Consider the following 22,744-nt stretch of genomic DNA (forward strand, 5'->3'; position numbering starts at 1 on the left):
AGACTCGAGGCCTGTAAGCGATGGCAGAGGTGTGCGAAAGAGTAGCTAAAAAGACTCATGCCACAATCTTCTTGGCACTGGCTTCGTCAGGAAAACCCTTCCCCCGTTTGGGAGTTTGGAGAGCAGACAAGATATTACAGAAGTCAAGAACACTGTACCTGTGGGCCAGGTTAAGTATTCCAGGTGCATCAGCCTTTGCCCATAGAGGCCTCTGCACACGTGCCCTCCTTCTTCCCACATCTGCTCTCTACCTCAAGCCAACCAGAGTCCAACCTTCCCCCTGAGGTCTTCTCCATCTTCACCAGCCCCTGTGATCTCCATGCTCTGAATGTAGAGCATGGCTAAAAACACAGTAGGGATCCATTCATTCATATTCAAATACTACTGAACTCCTAGTAGAGCACAAAGGGGGCAAAGAGGAACGGACGCTGCCATCTCTGCCTGCCCAGCATTTCTGTCCTCTCCTCTACCAGCATCAACATCTCAGTTTCTCTTTCCAGTTTGTGTTCTGAGTAGTTCCAGGGCATCTGACCACTCCCTACCTCCAGTCCCTGCCAAGCTCCAAAGACAAGAATGGAAACAGCCCATTGGTTTATCTCAGTTGAGTCCTGGCTCAAGTAAGATAGCCCTTGCGCTCAGAAACATACAACTTCATGTGAAATTGGAGAAGTCAATCCTTCTGAGCCTTGTGTCCTTCTATAAGCACCATTTGGCAAGTTCTGATACCACATTTAAACCCACTGTAACGTCATTGAACATGAACTGAGCAAATACAATCTTGAAACACTTAGTAGCTTACAGATTAGGTATAAGAGTACCCCCAAATTCCAGCCTTTTTCTTTCAGAAGAATGGAATTCCATGCAGCAGAGTGAATTGGGCATCCCACAGACAACCACGGTGAGGCATTGAGAGAGGCATTCCTGCCCCAGTCGTAGAAAGAAACCCCGGAGGAAGAGAGCCACCTGGTTCAAATACACAAACATTCACATAAGACATGGCTCAACGTCCAGTTCTTCTTGGCCTCATCCCACCCTGAAGGACAATAAGTCGTGTTTGCATCAGAGGAGCAAATATTTCAGAATTGCCAAAGCCTAGTGCCGAGAGGCAGGCTAGAATAATGGCTAAAGAGCCTGGGCTCGCCACCCAGCTCTGCCACTTCCTGGCTGTGCTTTTGCACCACTCTGGGTCTCAGTTTTCCCCATCTGGAAAATGAGGAAAATACTCGTGCCTATCTCAAGGGGCTGCTGTCATGTTTAAGTGAACTAATAGATGTAAAATATGTAAAAGTCAGCACTCCCTGTTACCTTTGTTGTTATTGTCTAGAGACAGAGAATTATAAACCTAGGAATCCTGCTTAGCTTCTAATTCCTCATAGCAGTGTTCAGAAAATAAGGGACCTAATTACTATTACAACATATCTTATTGACCCACTTTACACTTAATGGAAACTAAGCCTCCTTGTTCATGCTTTCATATTCCAAACAGTTCTCTTCCACAAAGTCACGTCCTTAATTCCACCCAACTGCGATGGGTGCAGCCCAAGCTAGTCAATTCCACTGACCCTCTGGGAGAGGCAGAGGACAGAAGAGTATGGTTTACAGGAGACCCCTCAGTTAGCTGCTAGACCCAGAGTCTAATCCTGGCCCTGACATGTTAGTTGATCTCTCAAGTCTTCAATATCCTTATCGACTAAATGTGAGTTCAGTATCTACTCATCTCATAGAGCTCTTCTGGGGATTAAATGAACGAGTGCACGTAAAACGTCTAACACAGCTCTTGGGACTGTGAAAGCAAATGGTAGACATTAGCTCTTACTGTTAGCCATCAAGTCTCAGAGTCATTATTTTTTTAGGCAAAGCAGAATGGTGTAGAAATAAAATCTACTAGTCAAAGATAATTTTCTGCTGATTGTGCTATGCTAATTCAATTTTCCAGAGGAATATGAAATTTTCACTTAGGCCACGAAGTCATCATGGCTTGAGAACGTAGCATGCTGATGAGTTAATGAGTGGACTGTAGCTGTGTAACTTAATCCTCAGGCCACAATGAAAACTATTTTTTCAAAAGATCAATCTTCCCTTTGATAATTGTATAAAAACCACCCTGCTACAGAGGGAAGCATCATAGAATCGTGGAATATGGGAAACATAAGATGCCTTTGAAAAGCCCTGGTCCGATCCACTCCTTACTTTGAGAACCTAAAGGCATCACTCACCTGCCATCTCCCTGCATTCTGTAAGTGAGAATTGTTCCACCTATAGTCCTTGCTCTGAGGGAGTCTAAGACAGCCCCTACTTAGACTGTGAAGTACCAGCTGCTGGACATCACCTGTCCACCTCGCTCCCTCCTCTTTCTCAAAATCCTAACCCTGGGCCGCCACGCTGCCACTGGCCACCCAAAGCACTGGACACGTGTCCCAGCACCACCCTCTGTCTGGCTCTTGAGCTCCCTTCCTTCTTGATACGCCCTCTGAGCTGCCCCCTCTACAATCGGGATGGGAAGAATAATTATCTGGCTGAAAAACATGAACTTGGATTACTTCTGTCTTCACAGGCTTAATGGTAGAAGAGAATAGATAGGCTCTCAATACCTGCTCGCGTCCAAAAACTCATTTTATCTGGGTTTGCAAATGAAATGCAAAATTTACCTTCTTTCCTCTCAAATTGGCTGAGTGTCTCCTTCTCCTGCCAAAATTAGCAGGAGAGCTGCTGGCCCCCACTGAGGTTCACTCACACCCCAGCCCGCTGCGGGGGACGTTTCATAACACCTACCTCATAGGACCTCAAGCCAGAAGCAAGACCCCAGAGACCGTCTTTTCTCGAGGAGAACATTCTCACATCCACACGTGTTTTTTAATGGGAGGAAAGCCCATTAGCACATTATAGACACTGAAAATTGGAAGTGCCAATTTTTTTAAAAAATGAGGGAGAAAAATAAATCCAGAGTATTAAGTTGCCTTTGGAACACTTTCCACTGGCCCCCAGGCTGAAAGGAACGAGGTCATCTGGTCCGTCCTCCCCCACTCCCCCACCTCCGCCTCTGGCCAGAACAACACTGCGACTTCAAACTCCTGCCTGACAGATCAGGCAGTGGTTACTAAAGGAAGAAAACAGCGTTCCCTCTTCTGACCGACCTGTTCTAGTAGTAAGCCTCATTTCTAGCCGGAAAGCCCTTCCTTACTGTCATCAGCCATGAGTCTTCCTTAAATTCCTAAATGCAGCCATTCCCCTGCTCGATGGCAGAGTTAAGAGAACAAATACAGTTCATGAGCCATAGGAGTTTCGTCTCCACCAAACAGCACCGCCGCCCCCCACTGGTGCGTAGATGGACTCCACACAAGGCAGCTGGTGAAGTCGACCCCCGTGAGGGACCAGCTCCAGGATGATAATGATTTGCGCTGTGCATCAAAGTGTCTTTCGTTCAAACAAGATGGAAATCGTTCACCATCTTCCGCTCATTCTGGGGAGTTTGCCCAGAACAAGGAAGCATGCTCTCCCGTCATTTCGTCTCAGTTCCCTTGATTCTGTCCTCTGGTGCTGGCCAGTGACAGCTATTCCACATAAAAGAAAGCCATTTTTGCCTTTGGCCTTCTCCCTGATAGCACCTGTCAGCCACGTCTATTTGTTAGTGTAGTTTCTTCTTAATTCTCTATCATGGGAAAAGCTGAATACAAATCTAGTTCTTTTCCAAAGCGGACTCACAGATACAGAGGACAAACCAGTGGCTACCAGTGGGGAGAGGGAAGGAGGGAGGAGCAATATAGGAATAGGGGATCAAGAGGTACAAACAATTAGGTATAAAATAAGCTACAAAGACACATTGTACAATGTGGGGAATATGGCCAGAATTTTATAATAACTATTAATGGCATATAACCTTTAAAAATCATGAACCACTATATTGTACACCAGTAATTTATATAATATTGTACATCAGCTATCCTTCAATTAAAAAAAAAAAAGAAGAAATCTAGTTCTTTTTTAACTGAGCATAAAGAGTTGCCGTTCCTGACATGGCTCTTATCTGTGACAGTGAGCACAGTCTTTCTCATTTCTCTTTGGGGAGACAAATTCATAGGTGAATTCCTCAATGCCTGTGCTCCAAACAAGACAGCAGAGAATGCTACATGCCTCAGCTGTTCTTGTAAAGTGAGAGTGGACCACCCGGCAGTAATCTCACTCCCAGGGTCGTCTGGATACCTGAGAAAGCCTGTAAAGCTCTCAGATGGAGACCAGTGGGAGAAAGCTACCAAAGTTAAGCACAAGGCTGGGCTCTCCCAGGGCTGCGCTCGTGGTGTTCACATGTACTCAAGCATGTCGTAAGGTGGTTCTGTCTTTCTCACCACAAACCAACGGTTCCAAATGCAAATCAGGAGAGCACAGGGTTTGGGGCAGTGTTTCTTAAGAGTCTTTTGAAAAGACATGAGCCTTAACGTCCCCATCAGTTAAAGGGGAGATCAGGGACAAGGACATTTTGATGGCAGGCAGATAAGAGGAGAGATGGTCCAGGACCTGCCTCTCCCTATCACAGCAGAAACAGTGGCAGCTTCATCTTGAATTATTAGTAATAAGACCCTGAAAATGAACCTTGTCCTGCCCTCCTAGGCCACTGGAGATGGTAGACACAGAAGAAAGTGGCCTGGCCATGCTGCATGGGGAGGCTGAAGGTTAAAGGACATTATGCATTCGATGAACACTGCACACATGACCTCCATACAATAAAAGTATAGATCCTATCTGTTTTCATTCCATTTGCTTTTGAAACATAAAATTTTAAATCTACAATATAGAGTAACAACAGCAGGAACTTCCATAAATCAAGCGATATCACCAATTCTTCAACATCAAAAGAGGGGTTCTCACTCTTACTGGCATACACCCCTCTTCTATACCGGGCCTTCTATACTGCTCTTCTATACTGGGCCTGCCTTCATGGAATTCACACTTGGTCACTTGCTGACTTGTTTTAGCCTTGAGGAAAGTGAAGTTCTACATTTTTACCCTTATCCTAGTAACTCCGAGGAAATGCAAAGGGCAAGCGGCTTACCAAGAGTCAGGCAGCAGACCTGGGAGAGAGCCAGGGTCCAGCCCTGTGCTTGGCCGAAGAATTGCCATATCGTCTGGCAGACTTGTTTGGGGTGGGGATGGGCCCTAAGTCGCCCAAATGACTGTCTCCATCCCAGGCTCAGCCCTGCCCCTACAGTAATGCCCTAGACTGGGAAACTAACTTGGGTCTCCTAGCCTAAAGTGTGGCTGCCTGCAAATAGAAGCAGCTTTTTCTCTCTCTCTCATCACCTAAAACTAAATGGATCATTAAACAAAAGCAGCCCCGGGGAAGATCATTAAGTCAAGTTCTGACCCCTCAGGTGTCTCCCACGCTACCGCAATCGGCTGCCCTTCTAATGACGGGAACGGCAGCGCAGGCTGTGCGCAGGTGCCGCGGTGCTGGTGGACGGCATCCACTTACATGAGGCAACCTCAGCCAGGAGAGCCGCCCCGAGAAACGAGGTGGAGGAGAACTCCGTGGAACTGGGCTGCTGGAATTAGTGGGTGTGGAGCGCAAGCACGAGAATGACTTTTTAAAATTCTCCCAGTGCTCATACAGGGAATTCGGTCATCTGATACATGTGCCCTTTGAATGTGTCCCACACACACGTCATATGAGGATGCTTCTCATCACCTATCACTCTTGAAGGCTTAGCTGAGAAATGCACATACCTAATGACATAATCGTCTCTGGCGTCCAGATGAATCAGGTGAGCAATGTCTGTCCTTGGCCTTCATGTCCCACCAGTGCCCGACCAGATGTGCCTCCGGAAAGCCTGGGGAGCCGACCCCCACAGACTGCTCTGGACACTTGCTGGCCTTCTTTCCAGGGGTCTATGTTCCTGTCGGGCACAGTGTCGAGGTGGGTAAACACACACACCAAACCCAAGGGGGAAGGGCCGAGGCAGGCAGCAAGTGTCCCGCTCACTCTGCTGGACGGTGGGGCAGCCCCAAGACTGCAAGTGGGGTGACCAAGCCAGAGTGAGATGGAGACCGGGGGACACAGGGGGACAATTTCTGGCCTCACTCCTTCTGAAAGGCTAGACTCTACTCTATCCACCTTGACGACATCCTTGAAAGCTGAGCCTGAGAACTTCAGACAGCTTTCCTTAAATCTCTCGAGTCACCTGGAGATGTGATTACAAGGAAGAGATAAGCAAAAATCTAGGCTTTGTATCAGGATGACTTTTTTTTTTCATTTCTGTCTTGTGTCTTAAAATGAAACCTCTCCTTCTTATTCAAGCAGTTTCAAGGTGTGGTGAGGACGGAGTTAAGATCCAGAAGCCCGACTCCCAGTTCAAGCAGCTCTGGTTTATTCACTCACTGTGAACAGTCAGCAGCTTAATTTTGTTCAATTCTTAATTCAGTTTCCGAAGCTGGATTCCATACAGCAGCAGCATTCCTTAACATGTTAACAGATGGCTCGAGAAATAGCACCATCAGGGGTAAACAGGTTTACAAAATGCTAGATTGAACAAAGTCAAGCAGTTCTCTTTACTTCCAGGTATTAACTATGATATTGAACATCTCCTGTATTCTAGGAGCTGAACTTAATAGAATTTAAGTTCTACTGTGTTTAGTTCTTACAAAACCTTCATAGATGGACACTGTTATTATCCTATAAGAGACACTCTGACTAACATCCTAAACAGAAACGAGAGATCTTTGTCAGTGGATGGGGTCAAAACTGCAGAAAATGTTGGGTGGGCAAGTTCTTAAGTAGGGGTCCAAACCAGTCTTGCCTAGTTATGACATCTATCCAACTGGCACATATGTTCAGCCAGCTAAGGTTGTAAAAGTTTTGTGCTCTGGTTTCTGCTTCTAAGCGGCTAATAGTTGAGGAGTTCTACAAGTTGAGCACGTAGGCTGGAAAGACCAGCGAGGGTCTATAAAAGAGAAGACTAACAATGTACTGGAAGATGAGGGAGGGACAGAACCCACACCTAGAGACAGAATGAGAGAGCAGAAGATGGAAGAAGAAAAGAGGAGAGGGGACATGAGGCAACACACTAACTGTTAAGCAGATATTTAAACCAGCAGCTCAGATCAAGTGAATCAGGATTTCTGACCCATCTGTGAATAAAAAGGCCTATTAATCCTATTAATCTCACTTCTGGGTATATATCTGAAGGAACGGAAGTCAGTGTCTGGAAGAGATACTGCACTCTGTTCATGGCATCATTTTTCACAATAGCCAAGCTATGGAAACAACCGTGTCCACTGGCAGATGAACGATTAAAGAAAATGTGTGAGAGAGAGACACACATAGAATTTAGTCATAAAAAAGTATGGAAATCCTGCCATTTGTGACAATCTGGAGGGCGTTATGCTAAGTAAAATAAGCCATACAGAGAAAGACAATGCTATATGATCTCACCTGTGTGGAATCTAAAAAAGTCAGATTCATAGAAAAAGAGAGTTGAACGGTGGTTGCCAGAGGCTGGAGAGTGGGAGAAATGGGGAGATGTTGGTAAAAGGGTAAAAACTTTCAGTTATAAGATGAATAAGTTCTGGGGCTCTGATGTACAGCATGGTGACTACTGTTAACAATACTGTATTGTATACATGTAATTTACTAAGAGAGTAAATCTTAAAATGTTCTCACCACCAGAAAATAAAAATAGAAAACGTAACTATACGAGGTCATGGTGTGTTAACTAACCGTATTGTGGCAATCACTTCACAATGTACACACATAGCAAATCACTATGTCGTACACCTTCAATTTATGTGAATACATTTGTCAATTATAGCTCATTAAAGATGTGGGGGGAGGAGGGTGGTTGCTTATGGGGGTAGAAACTGATTGGAAAGGGACATGAGGAAACTGCATGTGGTCCTGCAAATCTCCTATATCTTAACAGGAGTAGTAGTTGCATGGACATACACGTTTATCAGAGGTGATCAAATAGCACAATCAAGAGCTATGGATTTCATTGTGTATAAATTTTATTAAATAAAATAATAAACTTATCTTTGAGATACATATTAAAATGCTTAAGATGAAACGAGGATGCCTTAGATTTGCTTCAGAATTACTGGCGCCGAGGGGTAAGGGTGGGAAAAAAGTTAGAGATGAAATTAGACTGACTTGGTTAATTATTGAAGCTGAGTGGTGAGGACACAGAGTTTCACATACTGTGCTCTCCATTTTTGTATGTATTTAAAATTTCCCATAATAAACATTTTCTTAATTCCCTAAATGAATATCCCAAGTCCGGAAAATTGTGGAAAACTTTCCACAGTAGCTTCTATAAGAACATATGAAAATACATAATCATAAGGTCAACATTCATGTTTTGTCCAGTCCAGTTCTGTTTTCTATCACTGAACTAAATTCATTTTTAATTTTTAAATGAATAAGTCTTTAAAGGTATTTGTATATCGCCAATATCAACTTTAAAGAATAGGGCCTCACACCAAAAGATCAACACGCTCTGAATCCCATTTGGGATCCAGCATAATGAACTGATCTAAATCATTCTGGAACCCATGTTAAGACAGCCTTTGGAAAATGTGCAAGTAATGAGTTTCATATGCTTACTAACTACCAGGAAAAATAGTCATTCCTTGTCATTATCCTGAAAGTATCCCTTCAGGTCTACTGCTTGAGAATTCAGTTAAGTCTTCAGATTTCAAGAAATGCCCCATGGTCTTCACAAGGTTGGATGGTGCAACATTTCAAAGAGATGGATCTTTTTAAGTCTATTTCGTAAGAAAATTGTTTCACTCCCTTGGGCAATTAAAAGATACTCTATTTCTTTTTAAAAACATTTAGGGCTAACATATTCTACTAATGTGAGGAGACTCGTTTCTCTTAAGAAAGTTACCAGAACTATGCAGAGTACTCTAGATGCAGATGTATCATGATTTTGAATCATGGATAGAATGACACTGAGTTTCATAAATATATTGGCCACAATACAAGAGAGACCCTTGGGTACACATCTTAGGGAGCTGCATCATGTTAACCTCACAGGCATTCTTAACAGCCTAAAAGAATTACAGAATCACAAGTTTACAACTCGAAGGGAATTTACAGCTCATATAGTCCAACCAGCATATTGTGTAAATGAGAAGCTGAAGCCTGTAATAGTTGCCTGATTCACTCAACGTTGCACAGATAGTAAGAACAGAGCTGCGACTGGAGCTCAAATCTCCTGGCTCCAAATCAGTACCTGCATCATCAGTGTTGATCTGTCTATCAAGCAAGGCACCTCCTTAAAGACCAAACTCACACCCAAGGATAGAGCATCAATATGAGTTCTCTAACACGTATAAGATTTCCAAGATGTTATATGCACATCAAGAGAGAGAAAAGAAGAACGAAGAAGTTTGCCCTAGCAAACACATTTTTAATTACCTGTCAGGAAAGTATAATCAAAGGAGGGGGGAGAAAAGGTGATATTGGATACCAGATTGTTTACGTTAGCTCCAGGTTCCCTTTAAAACAATGTAAATTGACCAAAAGGCTTAATCTGTTTAAGCCCACTGCTCGTAAAGTCAATTCATCATTATTTAAGGATCTGCTATATCTTTCTTAAGAGCTGAGGCACAGAACTTAAAGGGGAAAAATCCTAATCAGAGGCTCTGTTCTCAAAGAACTAAGACGTCAATAATCCTATGTCAAATATCACTGTCATCTGACGCAAGGACCCTCCCTCACTCCCAGGGCATAATGAATGCATTAAGGTTGGCAGTCAGCTCACATTCTTCCTCTCCACCCACATTATTGCATTCGTACTGAACCATTTCAATCTCCCCGTGCATTATCCATTCATTGAACATTGAACACTTCATCTCCACTGAACTTCATCAATTCACTCTCATGCACATACCCTAGGCCAAAGCTTCTCAGAACTGTGCACACAGTTCACCTGCAAATCTTGTTCAAATGCAGATTCTGATTCAGCAGGTCTGAGGGATAGAGCACTACACCTCCTCATTTCTACAGTCTCCCAGGTGATGCTGGTGCCACTGGTCCATAGACCACCCTTTGAGTAGCAAAGATCTTATCATCACCCAGAACTGCTCTACTTTCAAAATCCTTGAAAATCTCTTTTTGACTACAGTCTCCTACTTTCTACTTTCTTCTGCATGCAGAATAAGTTCTTTGAACTCGGAGCTCCATCCTCCTTGACTCCCCCTCTAGGCTTGGTCCAGCAGAGCTCAGAATGGAGCAGTTCTGAATGAAAGGATGAGGCAGGTAGACACAGTGTTATTCAGGCAGAGGTGCCAATGGGCAATTGGAACTCGGGGTCTGCCACTCAAAGACAGGCTGGAGTTGGAGATAGAAATTTAAGTGTTATCCACATCAAGATGAACATCCCACCCAGGCGAGTGGATGTGCTGCCCAGAAAGTGTTTAGAGAAGAAAAAAGGCCAAGGAAAGAATCTGGGAAACACTAATATTTGTGGAGCAAGTGGAAAAGGGGAGTCATGAAAGGAGACCAGGAAAGTCTGCAATGTAGGCAGAGAACTTAGACACGGTGGTGTCTTGGCAGCCAAGGGAGGAGCAAATTTCAAAAACGAGAGACCTTTCCAAACTCCTCCTCTACAAAAATCCCCTCATTCAAGGCAGGTGATTTTGCTCACTATTCCCTAAATGTGTCTACTGCCTCCTTCTTCTAAGCTGGGATTCCCTATATTAGCCTCTCTGAGGAGGCTCTTCTGCACCCACCTCTTCTTACCCATCCTTCAAGAGCCACCCACACAAGTGATGAATTGTCCTCACAAGACACAATGCCTTGCCTGAAGGAGGCGCTCAGTAAGTGTGCAATGGCGGGCACACAGGTTCAATGAACAACCGTCTGCAGGCTTAACTGTATGCCTGGTGATACATAGGGTCAAATGATCAACAAAAACACATGTGCATCTAGAGGGCATATGTGCTGTATCTGAAATCTGTTCTACCCAAGAAATTCTTAGACATAGGGCTACCATAAATATACTGCTGAGTATATTTCAGTCACTGCTGAGTTACGAAAAGAGAAAATGGCCCCAAATTGAAATGAATGTAGTTTGTAGAGCAACGATGGGCAAATTAGAGTGCCGATCTGATGCAGGACTATTTACTAATAAATGAAATCTCTTTAAGATCTTTAGGATAGGGTAAAAACAAAGCTGGCTGACTTCAGTGATTTAGTAATTATCCCACATAGAGATAACGGTAAAGGGAATAATACAGGTCCCCAAATTTAGGCCAATTGTTAAATTGTTCATTATACACACACAAATTCTCTGCTCACCTCCTCCCTATCTGTAAACCACAGTCTGTGGGAGCAAGATTTTTAGAACCAGGACTTCCCTGGTGGTGCAGTGGTTAAGAATCCGCCTGCCAATGCAGGGGACATGGGTTCGATCCGTGGTCCGGGAAGATCCCACATGCCTCACAGCAAGGAAGCCCGTGCGCCACAACTACTGAGCCTGCGCTCTAGAGCCCGTGAACCACAACTACTGAGCCCGTGTGCCACAACTACTGAAGGCTGTGCGCCTGGAGCCCGTGTTCCGCAACAAAAGAAGCCACCGCGATGAGAAGCCCGCGCAATGAAGAGTAGCACCCACTCGCCGCAACTAGAGAAAGCCTGCGCGCAGCAATGAAGACCCCACGCAGCCAAAAATAAATAAATAAAATTTTGTAAAAAAAAGAAGAGCGAGGGACACGGTGGCTGATGCCTCTTGTTTTAAAAAAAGAAAAAAAAAAAGATTTTTAGAACCTTATAAAATGAAGCAAGTTCTCTCCAGGGGGGAAATCAGATGATAAAGACTAATCCAGGGCTTCCCTGGTGGCGCAGTGGTTGAGAGTCTGCCTGCCGATGCAGGGGACACGGGTTCGTGCCCCGGTCCGGGAAGATCCCACATGTCGCGGAGCGGCTGGGCCCGTGAGCCATGGCCACTGAGGCTGCGCGTCCGGAGCCTGTGCTCCGCAATGGGAGAGGCCACAACAGTGAGAGGCCCGCGTACCGCAAAAAAAAAAAAAAAAAAAGACTAATCCAAAATAATTTCCTACAGCTTAAGTCACTTTCGAATTTCATAACCAGGAAGGGGTTGAGCCCCCAGCAATATATTATTCTAGTTCCTCCCTTTTAACATTTGGCTGGACCCCAGAAAGGATGCCATTTGACACTGCTGCTGCACACTGCTGCTGCACACTGCTCACAGGGCCACGGAGATGCTCTGCTCTCTGCAGCTGGGGCTGTTTTCTTCGGACACTATCAGTCAAAGCGCTTAAGCTTCGAAAACCCCTTTACAATCATTCTTCATAACTTCCAAGAGCAACCTGGTGTGGTTTTCTCCATTTTACAGATTAACGTCTTCGGCACACAAGGTGGCACACCCCCGGGTCGCCGATTGTTTTAATGCCTATCAATTAACATTTACTGAACCACTACCTTGGGCTCCTCCGCCATATCCACTCACACGGACAGAAGCATCAATGGCCAGGCCTTATGAACCCAACTCTGCCCATGGACTTTCAAAACTGTGGCTGCAGTCAGCATCAAACACCAAGAGTCCTCTGTTAGTGCAGCGGCCAACGAAGCCGACGGGGCCCATCGGCCTCCCTCCCCTCTTCCAAGCTGGAAGGCTGAACACATGGGCACTCCTTTCTGGTTCCTGTCAAATTATGGGAAATGCAGCCATTTTGCTGCTGCTCTATTAGTAAAATGCAAAGCTTCACGTAAGTTTAGAAAGTACCACGCTGCTCTAGCCACAGGGTGGCCCAACTAAATAAATGTTTCCTGAGCAGAGCTCTCTGGCAGAAAGACTAAAGCCTGGCATTTGAAAGACTCACTCATCTCCTCCACGGAACAGAAAAGTATCACCTTTAGGTTTACTTATGTTGTCTTCCTTTTCCATTGAAATGCAATATCCTGGTAAAGCTAATCTACTGAACCCCCAATATCTTTGTGGAAATGAGTTCCTCACCAAGTGGAGAAAGAAGGACGCTGAGGCCCCCAGAGCACAGAGATGTTAGAAGGGAGGAGAAAGGCAGAAAAAAGAACTCTGAGCTTTCATCCTCTCCAGTTTTGCCCCATGCTCCTTCACTTATGCTAATGGGTATAACTGTTCGAGCTGATGTATGTTCTTTCTGCAAGCTGAACTGGTAATGCATCTCTAGTCCATATTTTAAGTGACCTGACTCTTCTAGAAAGAATGTGCTTCTGCTGTAAAGAGTTTGGCCAAATGCGTGAAACGCCCTTCTACTCCATTCAGTGACGATACAGGAAGAAAAACAAAGGAAAATCGCTTGGCTTTTGGATTGTGAAACTTATTTCCACACTGCATTGCTATTTTAGTCATGCGCATTTGAGTACATTGTCACCATTATTGCAAAATAGCTTTCTAACTGAAACTACATCACTGCATATAATGGAAAAAAAAATGCAGTGATTGTCTTTTGAAAGGTCAAAATGAAGTCTACTGCTTGGAAAAATCATTTCCAAGTGGGGTGCTGCGGATTCTCCTTGAACATTTTCCACTTGCACCAGTTCAACAGCATTTTTGCAATTAATAAATCCACACCTGCCAATATGTAGAAATCACAAGTAAATGGATACCTATTTACAATCAAACAAAAATACTTTAGCCAGGAGATTCCCAAGTTGTTTTACTATTCTAATTTAGCACAACTAAAGCTATTTAAAAGTTACAGAAATAAACAATTTTAAAACATTTTTCCCTTTTATGTCAAGAAAGTGAAATTGATGTATTTTTTTAGATTTCGGTACATCTTTCTTTAAATGTGTTTTGAAAGCCGACTGGTATTTCTTTAGCAAGAAAATAAAAGAATGGCTTTTAAAAAGCCATTCCTCTTGCAGTCCTTATTCTGCCTGATTACCTCTTCCTAATAAAACTAATCTTATTAATATGTTGGTATGTGAACACATTACTTTTCTCTTGTTAAAAGCCAACTTGTGGTTTGCTTTGATTCTTTCAAATACAATTAGCAAAGCCCTCCAGTGCCGGAAAGGGCCTTTTCATTTGGACAAATTATTCCCTGGCTGACTTTAAAGAAAGGGGGTGAGGGCCCAGGGCAGGGTGGTGTTGGGGGTATTCTATTCTGATGCAGCTCTGGCAGACACAAAAGGCTGCCTGTGCACACCTTCACCAGAAGTGGGGCAAATACTTCTTGCGTCTGCTGCATTTTTTTTTTTTCTCTTTCATTGGTTTTACTGAAGAGCTAACTGAAAATTTTCAGTAAGAGTATCCAGTTCCAGGCTTCGCTGGTGGCGCAGTGGTTGAGAGTCCGCCTACTGATGCAGGGAGCGCGGGTTCGTGCCCCGGTCCAGGAAGATCCCACATGCCGCGGAGCGGCTGGGCCCGTGAGCCATGGCCGCTGGGCCTGTGCGTCCGGAGCCTGTGCTCCGCAGCGGGAGAGCCCACAGCAGTGAGAGGCCCGTGTACCGCCAAAAAAAAAAAAAAAAAAGAGAGTATCCAGTTCCAATTATGTGATATTATATAAGACAGTAAGGGGGGAAGTGCCTGGCCAAGATTTCACTGATGAGCTGATAACTTCTCAACTGATAACACCTCCCACACTGCATCTGTGGAAAACCAGTGTCAAAACACAAGCTGGATTCGACAGCTTTACTGCTGGGCCTTCCCCTCATTGAAGGAAATGAGAGTGTTGTTTCTCAACATTTTGGACTTTCCAAAATGTAATGCCTGGCCTATCTAAACAATGATTTATTAAACCTTGTCTCTTTTCAAATACTGTGGCTAGATAAGCTGCAGGCTCCAGGCTCCCATTTCGTTTTCGAGCGTCAGAGGGGAACCTGGGAGGGAGGGATGGCCCAATACACATCCCACCTCCCTAACAATTCTGCTGTGCATCAGACACTGCCGGAATATTTGTTTAATTAGTTAAATTTTCAACTTTTAAATAAGGAGAAAAAACAAGCTATGGGTGGCCTGCTAACCTCAAATGAGCAAATATCCAAGGTTATAAAATCACCTCCTGCTCAGAATACCTGGTTAGAAATAAAAACAGCATTTACCAAATTCTACCCCAAGTCAAGAACAGAGGTCGCATTAAGAAGTATGAAACTGAATTTGAAAGCCAGAGTACCAAGGATGCAGCATTATTTCATTAAAAAAATGGACTCTGCACATTCTCTATAACTAAAACACCTTTCTTTAACAACAACATCAAAAAGCCATCGCTGAGATTAACTGGAGAAATACTTTTTTAAAAAAATGCATCTAAACCACTCTTAAAAACCAGGCTCTAATTTTGTGTTTGCAAAACGACACTTGCAGCTGGATCCCTGCAAATTCAAATTGGACGCAGAACATTGCAATTACTTAGTTTGTGTACACAAAGATGAGTTTTGCATATACAAAGGGTTTCAGGCTGCAGAACGGTGACCAGTCTGGAGCTGAAGAAAAGTTGGTCCTTTGTATTTTAAAGCTGGAGTAATGAAAATTTCCAAGAGACTTTTATGATATAATGTTATAAGCAGCAGAATACTTTACTGGAATAAAATTCTCCTAAAATGCAGGTGGGTGGGTTGTGATGATCGTTACATTGTGATTTTTCAATAAAGGGTAAGTAAATTCCATATCCAGATATTGACAATGAAATAGCAACATCTAAATTAAGACTAAAGTTAGAAAAACACTTTCAACATATAATAACAGAAACCTGGGAATGGGAAAGCCCCTTGAGGTGGTGGCCCCAATCTCTGGTTTTACAACAGAGGAAGCCCTAAGAAGTAAAGGGACCCAGCCAAGGGCCTTCTCAGCCCAAGTCCAGGGTCAGGAGCGCTGCCTTCTCTCCTACAGCTCCTTTCCCAGCTGGATTGCCTTTGGTTCTAGAATAATGCTGTCTGCAACATTGGAGATTACTAGGGAACAGATCCTCTTCAGAGGAGATGGTCTCTACTACCCAAGGTTGCACTGGAAGGTGACTGAGTCCCATGTTGGAACCCTCTATACAAGTTTATGTCTTCCAGTGTTTTCACTTTTTTCTGAAGTATTTTGTTGTACAATAAGAGAGTCCTAAGAGATTCTAGAAAGGGTGCAAAATTGCTACCACTGCATTGTGATAAATTACAAATAACCCACCAGGACACAAACAGGTCCCATTATTTTTATGTAAATATTCCATTTTTTAACCTTAAAACTTAGCTTTTTAAAAAATCCACATTAAAACCTAAACTTCTACTTACACTGGCACCAGGATTCCTAGATGATATTCCTATACGTGTTCCTTTTTCAAATGACACTGGCATAAGAGCTGTATTAGAAGAAACAGTTTAGCCCCGGACACAGAGTAAAATAAGGTCTTCATACACTAGTACGACAAACCTGTAAAAGAACAAGCCTTTTCTTAGTGAGTATATATTATTGTTCATGTGTGTTGCTTCTGTACAACTGCTTTTGAAGAATCACAGAGGGCAGGCATATCTGTGAGGGTAAGAAAGAAAGCACTGAGCTAATAAATCAAGATTAAGTAGCCCCTAGAAGAGAAGCTGTAACCAAGTGGGAATTTCTAAAGGAGCAAGAGCATTCTGGACTAAAAGAAATACACTGACCCCCTCTCTCAAACATACACTCTGTCTCTCTCCTCCTCTTCCTTCTTTGCGTTGAATGTAACCAGATCACCACAACCACCACCACCCCCAAAAAATAAAGATGGCACCACCATCTCTGCATACTTGCCTGGTACTGAGAGACTTCAGTAAGTCACAACCATTGAAACATACATTCCCTGCAAAATCCCCACTAAAATGACAATGAAATTTTTAAGATGTAAGTTTACCAGTTGAAAGAGTACAGGAAGGAAATAGTAGATGAGGAAAGTCAAAAAAAGTTTGGAAGTTGGAAAGGGGTAGGTGACTCAACAGACCTGAGAAACCTAAATCCAAGTGTGCATGAGAGCGTGGCAGGGAATTCCAACAAGAAGCAAAGAACTCCAGTCCAGAGGCTCTAACCTGGAGACACTAGTTACCTCTGGAGGCAGGGATGCAGTGGGGTTGGAAATACTGGGATTAGTTGAAAATCTGTACAAGAAGCACTTAAATGTCAGATCCCCCCACCCCCAAGCCTTAAACAGAGAAGAAACTGTCCCTTCCTATCCAGGCAGAAGACAGGAGATTTATTGTCTGAATATGTTGACACAAAGATCCGACTGGGAGGGTACAAGGCACAGCTGGAGATTGGGTGAAGCATAATACTGAAAATTGAGGTGTAGGTGAAAAGTCCTCAATCCTAAAGGTGAGAGTCCCCCCTTTCTAGGCTCCCAGAATGTAGGGCAGGCTTATGACTCTCAAGAAGTTATTTGGAGGAGAATTATTTATTGAAACTGACCAGCCTAAGAGAAACAACCCTCACATAATCATATTTGGGATAACCCTTTGAAAAAGCCAACTTGACATGTTATTACCCTACAATAAAGTCCACCACTAGACAAGTTCCCATGCACATAGAACTTAGATAAGGATTACCAACAGTTTAAGAAAAGCTTATAATATGAAAGAGAAAGAATTCAAAATGAATATTTTTAGAAAGGAATTTGAAAGAAATAGGCAAGCAGGAAGTACAAGAAAACTTTAAAAAAATCTCAACAAAGATGAAATATCTGCAATTATATGAAGCACCTTTATTATATGTGCCCTTAGAAAGAAAAAATTATGACAGCCCACCAATTATAAAATGAATCTCAACTTTAGATAAGTTAAAATGTGAACGAAGTATATTCTAGAACTGATGAAAGAGTATACTCAGGAAAAGAAGATATTGCATCCAGGAAACAAGGTCAGTGTGTTATTCTTTTAAAAGAGAACAAAAAAGAGGTCTTGTAAATTAAAAATATGATATCAAAAATTAAAAATTCAGTAGACAGGTTGGAAGATAAAGTTGTGGCAATCACAGAAAATAAAAGAAGTTGGAAGAGTTGAAAAAATGGGGGAACCCAAGGAGAAACACTTCGAGACACATATTAATCAAACTAAGAAAAATTAAATTCAAAGAAAAAATATTAAAAGCAGCAAGGGAAAAGCAAAAAGTAACATACAAGGGAATCCCCATAAGGTTTTCAGCTGACTTTTCAGCAGAAACTGCAGGCCAGAAGGGAGTGGCAGGATATATTCAAAGTAATGAAAGGGGGAAACCTACAACAAAGATTACTCTACCCAGCAAGGATCTCATTCAGATTCAATGGAGAAATCAAAAGCTTTACAGACAAGCAAAAGCTAAGAGAATTCAGCGTCACCAAATCAGCTTTACGACAAATGCTAAAGGAACTTCTCTAGGCAGGAAACACAAGAGAAGAAAAAGACCTACAAAAACAAACCCAAAACAATAAAGAAAATGGTAATAGGAACATACATATTGATAATTACCTTAAATGTAAACAGATTATATGCCTCAACCAAAAGACACAGACTGGCCAAACAGATACAAAAACAAGACCTATATATATGCTGCCTGCAAGAGACCCACTTCAGACCTAGGGACACATACAGGTAAAGTGAGGGGATGGAAAAAGATATTCCATGCAAATGGAAATCAAAAGAAAGCTGGAGTAGCAATACTCATATCAGATAAACTAGACTTTAAAATAAAGACTGTCACAGAGACAAGGAAGGACACTACATAATGATCAAGGGATCCATCCAAGAAGACATAACAATTATAAATATTTATGAACGCAACATAGGAGCACCTCAATACATAAGGCAAATGCTAACAGCCATGAAAGAAGAAATTGACAGTAACACAATAATAGTGGGGGACTTTAACACTTCACTTACACCAATGGACAGATCATCCAGACAGAAAATAAATAAGGAAACACAAGCTTTAAATGACACAATAGACCAGATAGACTTAATTGACATTTATAGGACATTCCATCCCAAAACAGCAGAATACACTTTCTTCTCAAGTGCACACAGAACATTCTCCAGGATAGATCATATCTTGGGTCACAAATGAAGTTTCAGTAAATTTCTCCTCTCTCAGCAGGAGAAAATTGAAATCATATCAAGCATCTTTTCTGACCACAACACTGTGAGATTAGAAATCAATTACAGGAAAAAAAAAACTGTAAAAAAAAACACAAACACATAGAGGCTAAACAATATGCTACTAAATAGCTAAGAGATCACTGAAGAAATCAAAGACGAAATCAAAAATTATATACAAACAAATGACAATGAAAACACGATGACCCAAAACCTATGGGGTGCAGCAAAAGCAGTCCTAAGAGGGAAGATTAGAGCAATTCAATCCTACCTCAAGAAACAAGAAAAATCTCAAATAAACAACCTAACCTTACACCTAAAGCAATTAGAGAAAAAGAACAAACAAAACCCAAAGTTAGTAGAAGGAAACAAATCATAAAAATCAGAGCAGAAAATAATGAAATAGAAACAAAGAAAACAATAGCAAAAATCAATGAAACTAAAAGCTGGTTCTTTTTATTCTTCAATTTGTTAATATGGTGTATCACATTGGTTGATTTGCATATACCGAAGAATCCTTGCACCCCTGTCCTTCAAAACTAAGGTGAAATTCAACAAAGAAGGAGATTTGATATCCAAGAAAAAGAGGATCCAGTACAGGAGAGAACTAAAGGTTGGTACTGAAGAAAGCAATTACTCTAAACTAGAGCAGGAAGACAAAAGGGGGAAAAAAGAAACATCATTATCCAAAATTTTTGGCTGAGGGAATAAGAATGAAATAGTGAGAATTACATGGAAGCAAGTAAAAAACCAAGGAAATTACTAACTGCAGAAAAAACAAAAAGCTAGGCAGGAAAAGAAATGTAATCATAGAACACTACATGATTCAGTTGTATATACAGATACATATATATGCATGTCATAATAATAAAAGCTCTATTTTTTTAGCTTCAAATTTTATTTTGTGACTATACCTTTAACTAAAAATTATGTCACAAAATATTGGGAGGATGGGAGGAAAAAGAAGTATTGGTAGAGGAAGAGTGTATAAAGGAGCTAAATCTTTTTCCATTTTACAAAATCACAAAATAATATCAAAATTTTTAATATTCAAAACATCAGTATAGATAAGCTATTTTAGAAATATAAAGGGAAACAGCAGAGGCCAATAAAAACGTTAAGGATTATGGCCTCCAAAGAATGGCAGTCAGGAGTGGAGAAGAGCAGAATGGGAGACTTGTGTTTGCCTTAACTCTCAGAGTATTATGAATTCATTTTTAATTCAGTGTGGGTCTTCTTTCATTGTATTCAATCTAGAAAATCATGTATCGTTTTGATTTAAACAACTACAACATCAAGGAAAGAGGGTGAGCTTCACCCAAGGGCAGAGCCAACTGTTAAAGGGCCAGCCAGTGAATGGGTCTCAGAAGTGCCAAACACAATAGGAGAATGGGGCAAAGCCAAGAGTGGGATTTACAGGACCGAGAAGTCAGAGCAGCTGCCAGAGGGGAAAAGAGGTCTCCAACATTGGCTCAGTCTAAACTGAGAAATAGTAGCTGCGACAAAGTTAAGTCTACCTCTTAAAGATCTCATGTGAAAACACTGATAGTTGTAAAGACTGGACTGACTCCCTAGTTCAGAATGAAGGAATAAATAAATGAATTAGTATCTCTTTCATCTCAGAAATAAAACTAATGGTTTTAGAATATAAGATTAAAAAATGTTAGAGCATTCAGGTGTCTCTTCATTTTCTTCCAGGGGAGTGATTTTTCAATGCAACCCTGCTTGCACAATGTTGTACCCTATCCGTAGGAATAAATAGGGCTTGGGACAGTAACTGGTCAAACGGTATGCTGACTAACTCTGGTCTAGTTCAATGATTCTTACCTTTTTGTGACATGGACCCCATTAAAAATCAGATGAAGGGTGCTGGCCCCTCTCTCCAGAAATATACACACGTGCCCTTACGTACAAAATGTTGCACAGAATTGTAAAGAGTTAATGCACCCTAACTTAGGAAACCCTCATCCACTTAAAGAGGTCGTGGAAAGCTGGATGAATTTGGAGGGAGCCTCCTACTAACGAACTAAGTGAACCCACTCCACCGTGTTTGACTTCATTTCTCTAGAAACATGGATATTTTCACACATGTGCCACATTTGGTCTACTGCAAGATAAACGGTCCAGACTTGTGTGAATGCCATCAGTGTGTCAGAGTGCTGACACTGAAGTGAATGATGTTTCCAATCTGTGCCGGCACAGGAATGCAGCTCTTGTAGCCTCCCAGAGCTCATGGCCATGGATATTTATATACTTGCTCAAGTATTTTTAGGTGATGAAGATCCCACCCAAGATGGGACCATTACATGGTCCAGGATCAAGTTCACAGCCATGGTCCCTGGGGTGCTCAATAAACAGCATCTGCTGATTTAGGAAATGGTGGTTGACACTTCAGAAGAAAACAGGCAAAATAGATCGCTGCAGATGGAGAGGAGACGCAGTCCTAGCCGGACTTTGTCAAGTATGTGAAAGAGTAAAGAGACACTGATATGTTAAAAGTGTGTGTTTGGGCAGGCAGGGGGCAGGAAAAGGAAGGAAGCGCTCCTGCCTGTGCCGCCTGCCGGGCTCGCTTGTAGGGCCTGAGACACTTAATCTTCGGGTCATGGGTTTGCCCCCATATTGGGCACATTGTTGTTAAAAAGGTCAGACTGATGTAGTGGATAAAGAAAGCCACTGACCAGGAGTCAGGGGATGCAACTAATCTTGGCTTGGCCACCACACAGCGCATTCTAAAACCAAATACCAGTGCTCTAGAATTGGAACAATTCGGTGGCAGAGGCCAAACAGCTCCATCCAGACACCCTGGAGTGAGAGCCACTGCACATGTGGGCGACCCAATATAAACCACCAGAGAGCGTCCAGTAATGACTCCGGGAACCCGGCAAGTAACATGACTAAAAAGAAGCTGGACGACTTCCCTGGTGGTGCAGTGGTTGAGAGTCCGCCTGCCGATGCAGGGGACGCGGGTTCGTGCCCCGGTCCGGGAGGATCCCGCGTGCCGCGGAGCGTCTGGGCCCGTGAGCCATGGCCGCTGAGCCGGTGCGTCCGGAGCCTGTGCTCCGCAATGGGAGAGGCCACAACAGTGAGAGGCCCGCGTACCGCAAAAAAAAAAAGAAGAAGCTGGAGAATCTGGGCATCGCCCTAGAGATCAATGGGCTGGAGAAGAAGCTGTCACGTCGGAGGGACCTGGAGGCTGTGAACTCCAGGCTCTACGGGGCGGAGCTGGGCTCAGAGGCCAGGAGGTTTCTGGAGAAGGAGAAAAGCAGCCCGATGAACAAAGCCTCCGACTATGAGAAGGAGCTGCAGCTGCTTCGGCAGGAGAACCGGAAAACATGCTGCTGTCGGTGGCCATCTTCCTCCTTCGGACCCTCATCGACGCCTACTGGACCCTGTGAGCCTGAGATTTCTCCAGTCAGCACAGGCTTCCCCTCAGCGCCGTGGTCACGGCCAAGCAGGCCCGTCAAGCCTCAAGAGGGCCAAGGTACAAGGGCCATTTCTGCCTGACCCAGACATCGCAGCAGGGCTTCCTGTCAGCCCAGCCCCTCTCGCCTCCCATTCCTGCTGTGGGGCTTGAGTCTCCAGAAGGACTTTGTGCTGGCTTAGCCCAAGGGAAAGGCAGTAAAGACCACCCTGGCTGCAAGACAAAACCCCACCAGAGGAGGCTAGACAGACACTTGGCAAGCACTTGTCTGAGCCACGCTGGGAGTCCCACTGATATCTGACGGCCTC

The 22,744-nt window shown here is 43.1% G+C and overlaps 1 protein-coding gene and 1 pseudogene across 2 annotated transcripts in view; one reads left to right on the top strand and one right to left on the bottom strand.

The window, feature by feature from the left end:
• The window catches only part of NPR3 (natriuretic peptide receptor 3), a 64,072-nt gene that overhangs the window by 11,002 nt on the left and 30,326 nt on the right, over nt 1-22,744 (bottom strand). The gene's annotated exons all lie outside the window — the stretch shown is intronic.
• Nucleotides 21-22,410, top strand: LOC132421639 (coiled-coil domain-containing protein 167-like; annotated as a pseudogene).

Source organism: Delphinus delphis, chromosome 3, assembly GCF_949987515.2.
Source record: "Delphinus delphis chromosome 3, mDelDel1.2, whole genome shotgun sequence".
In the NCBI taxonomy this organism is placed as follows: Eukaryota; Metazoa; Chordata; class Mammalia; order Artiodactyla; family Delphinidae; genus Delphinus; species Delphinus delphis.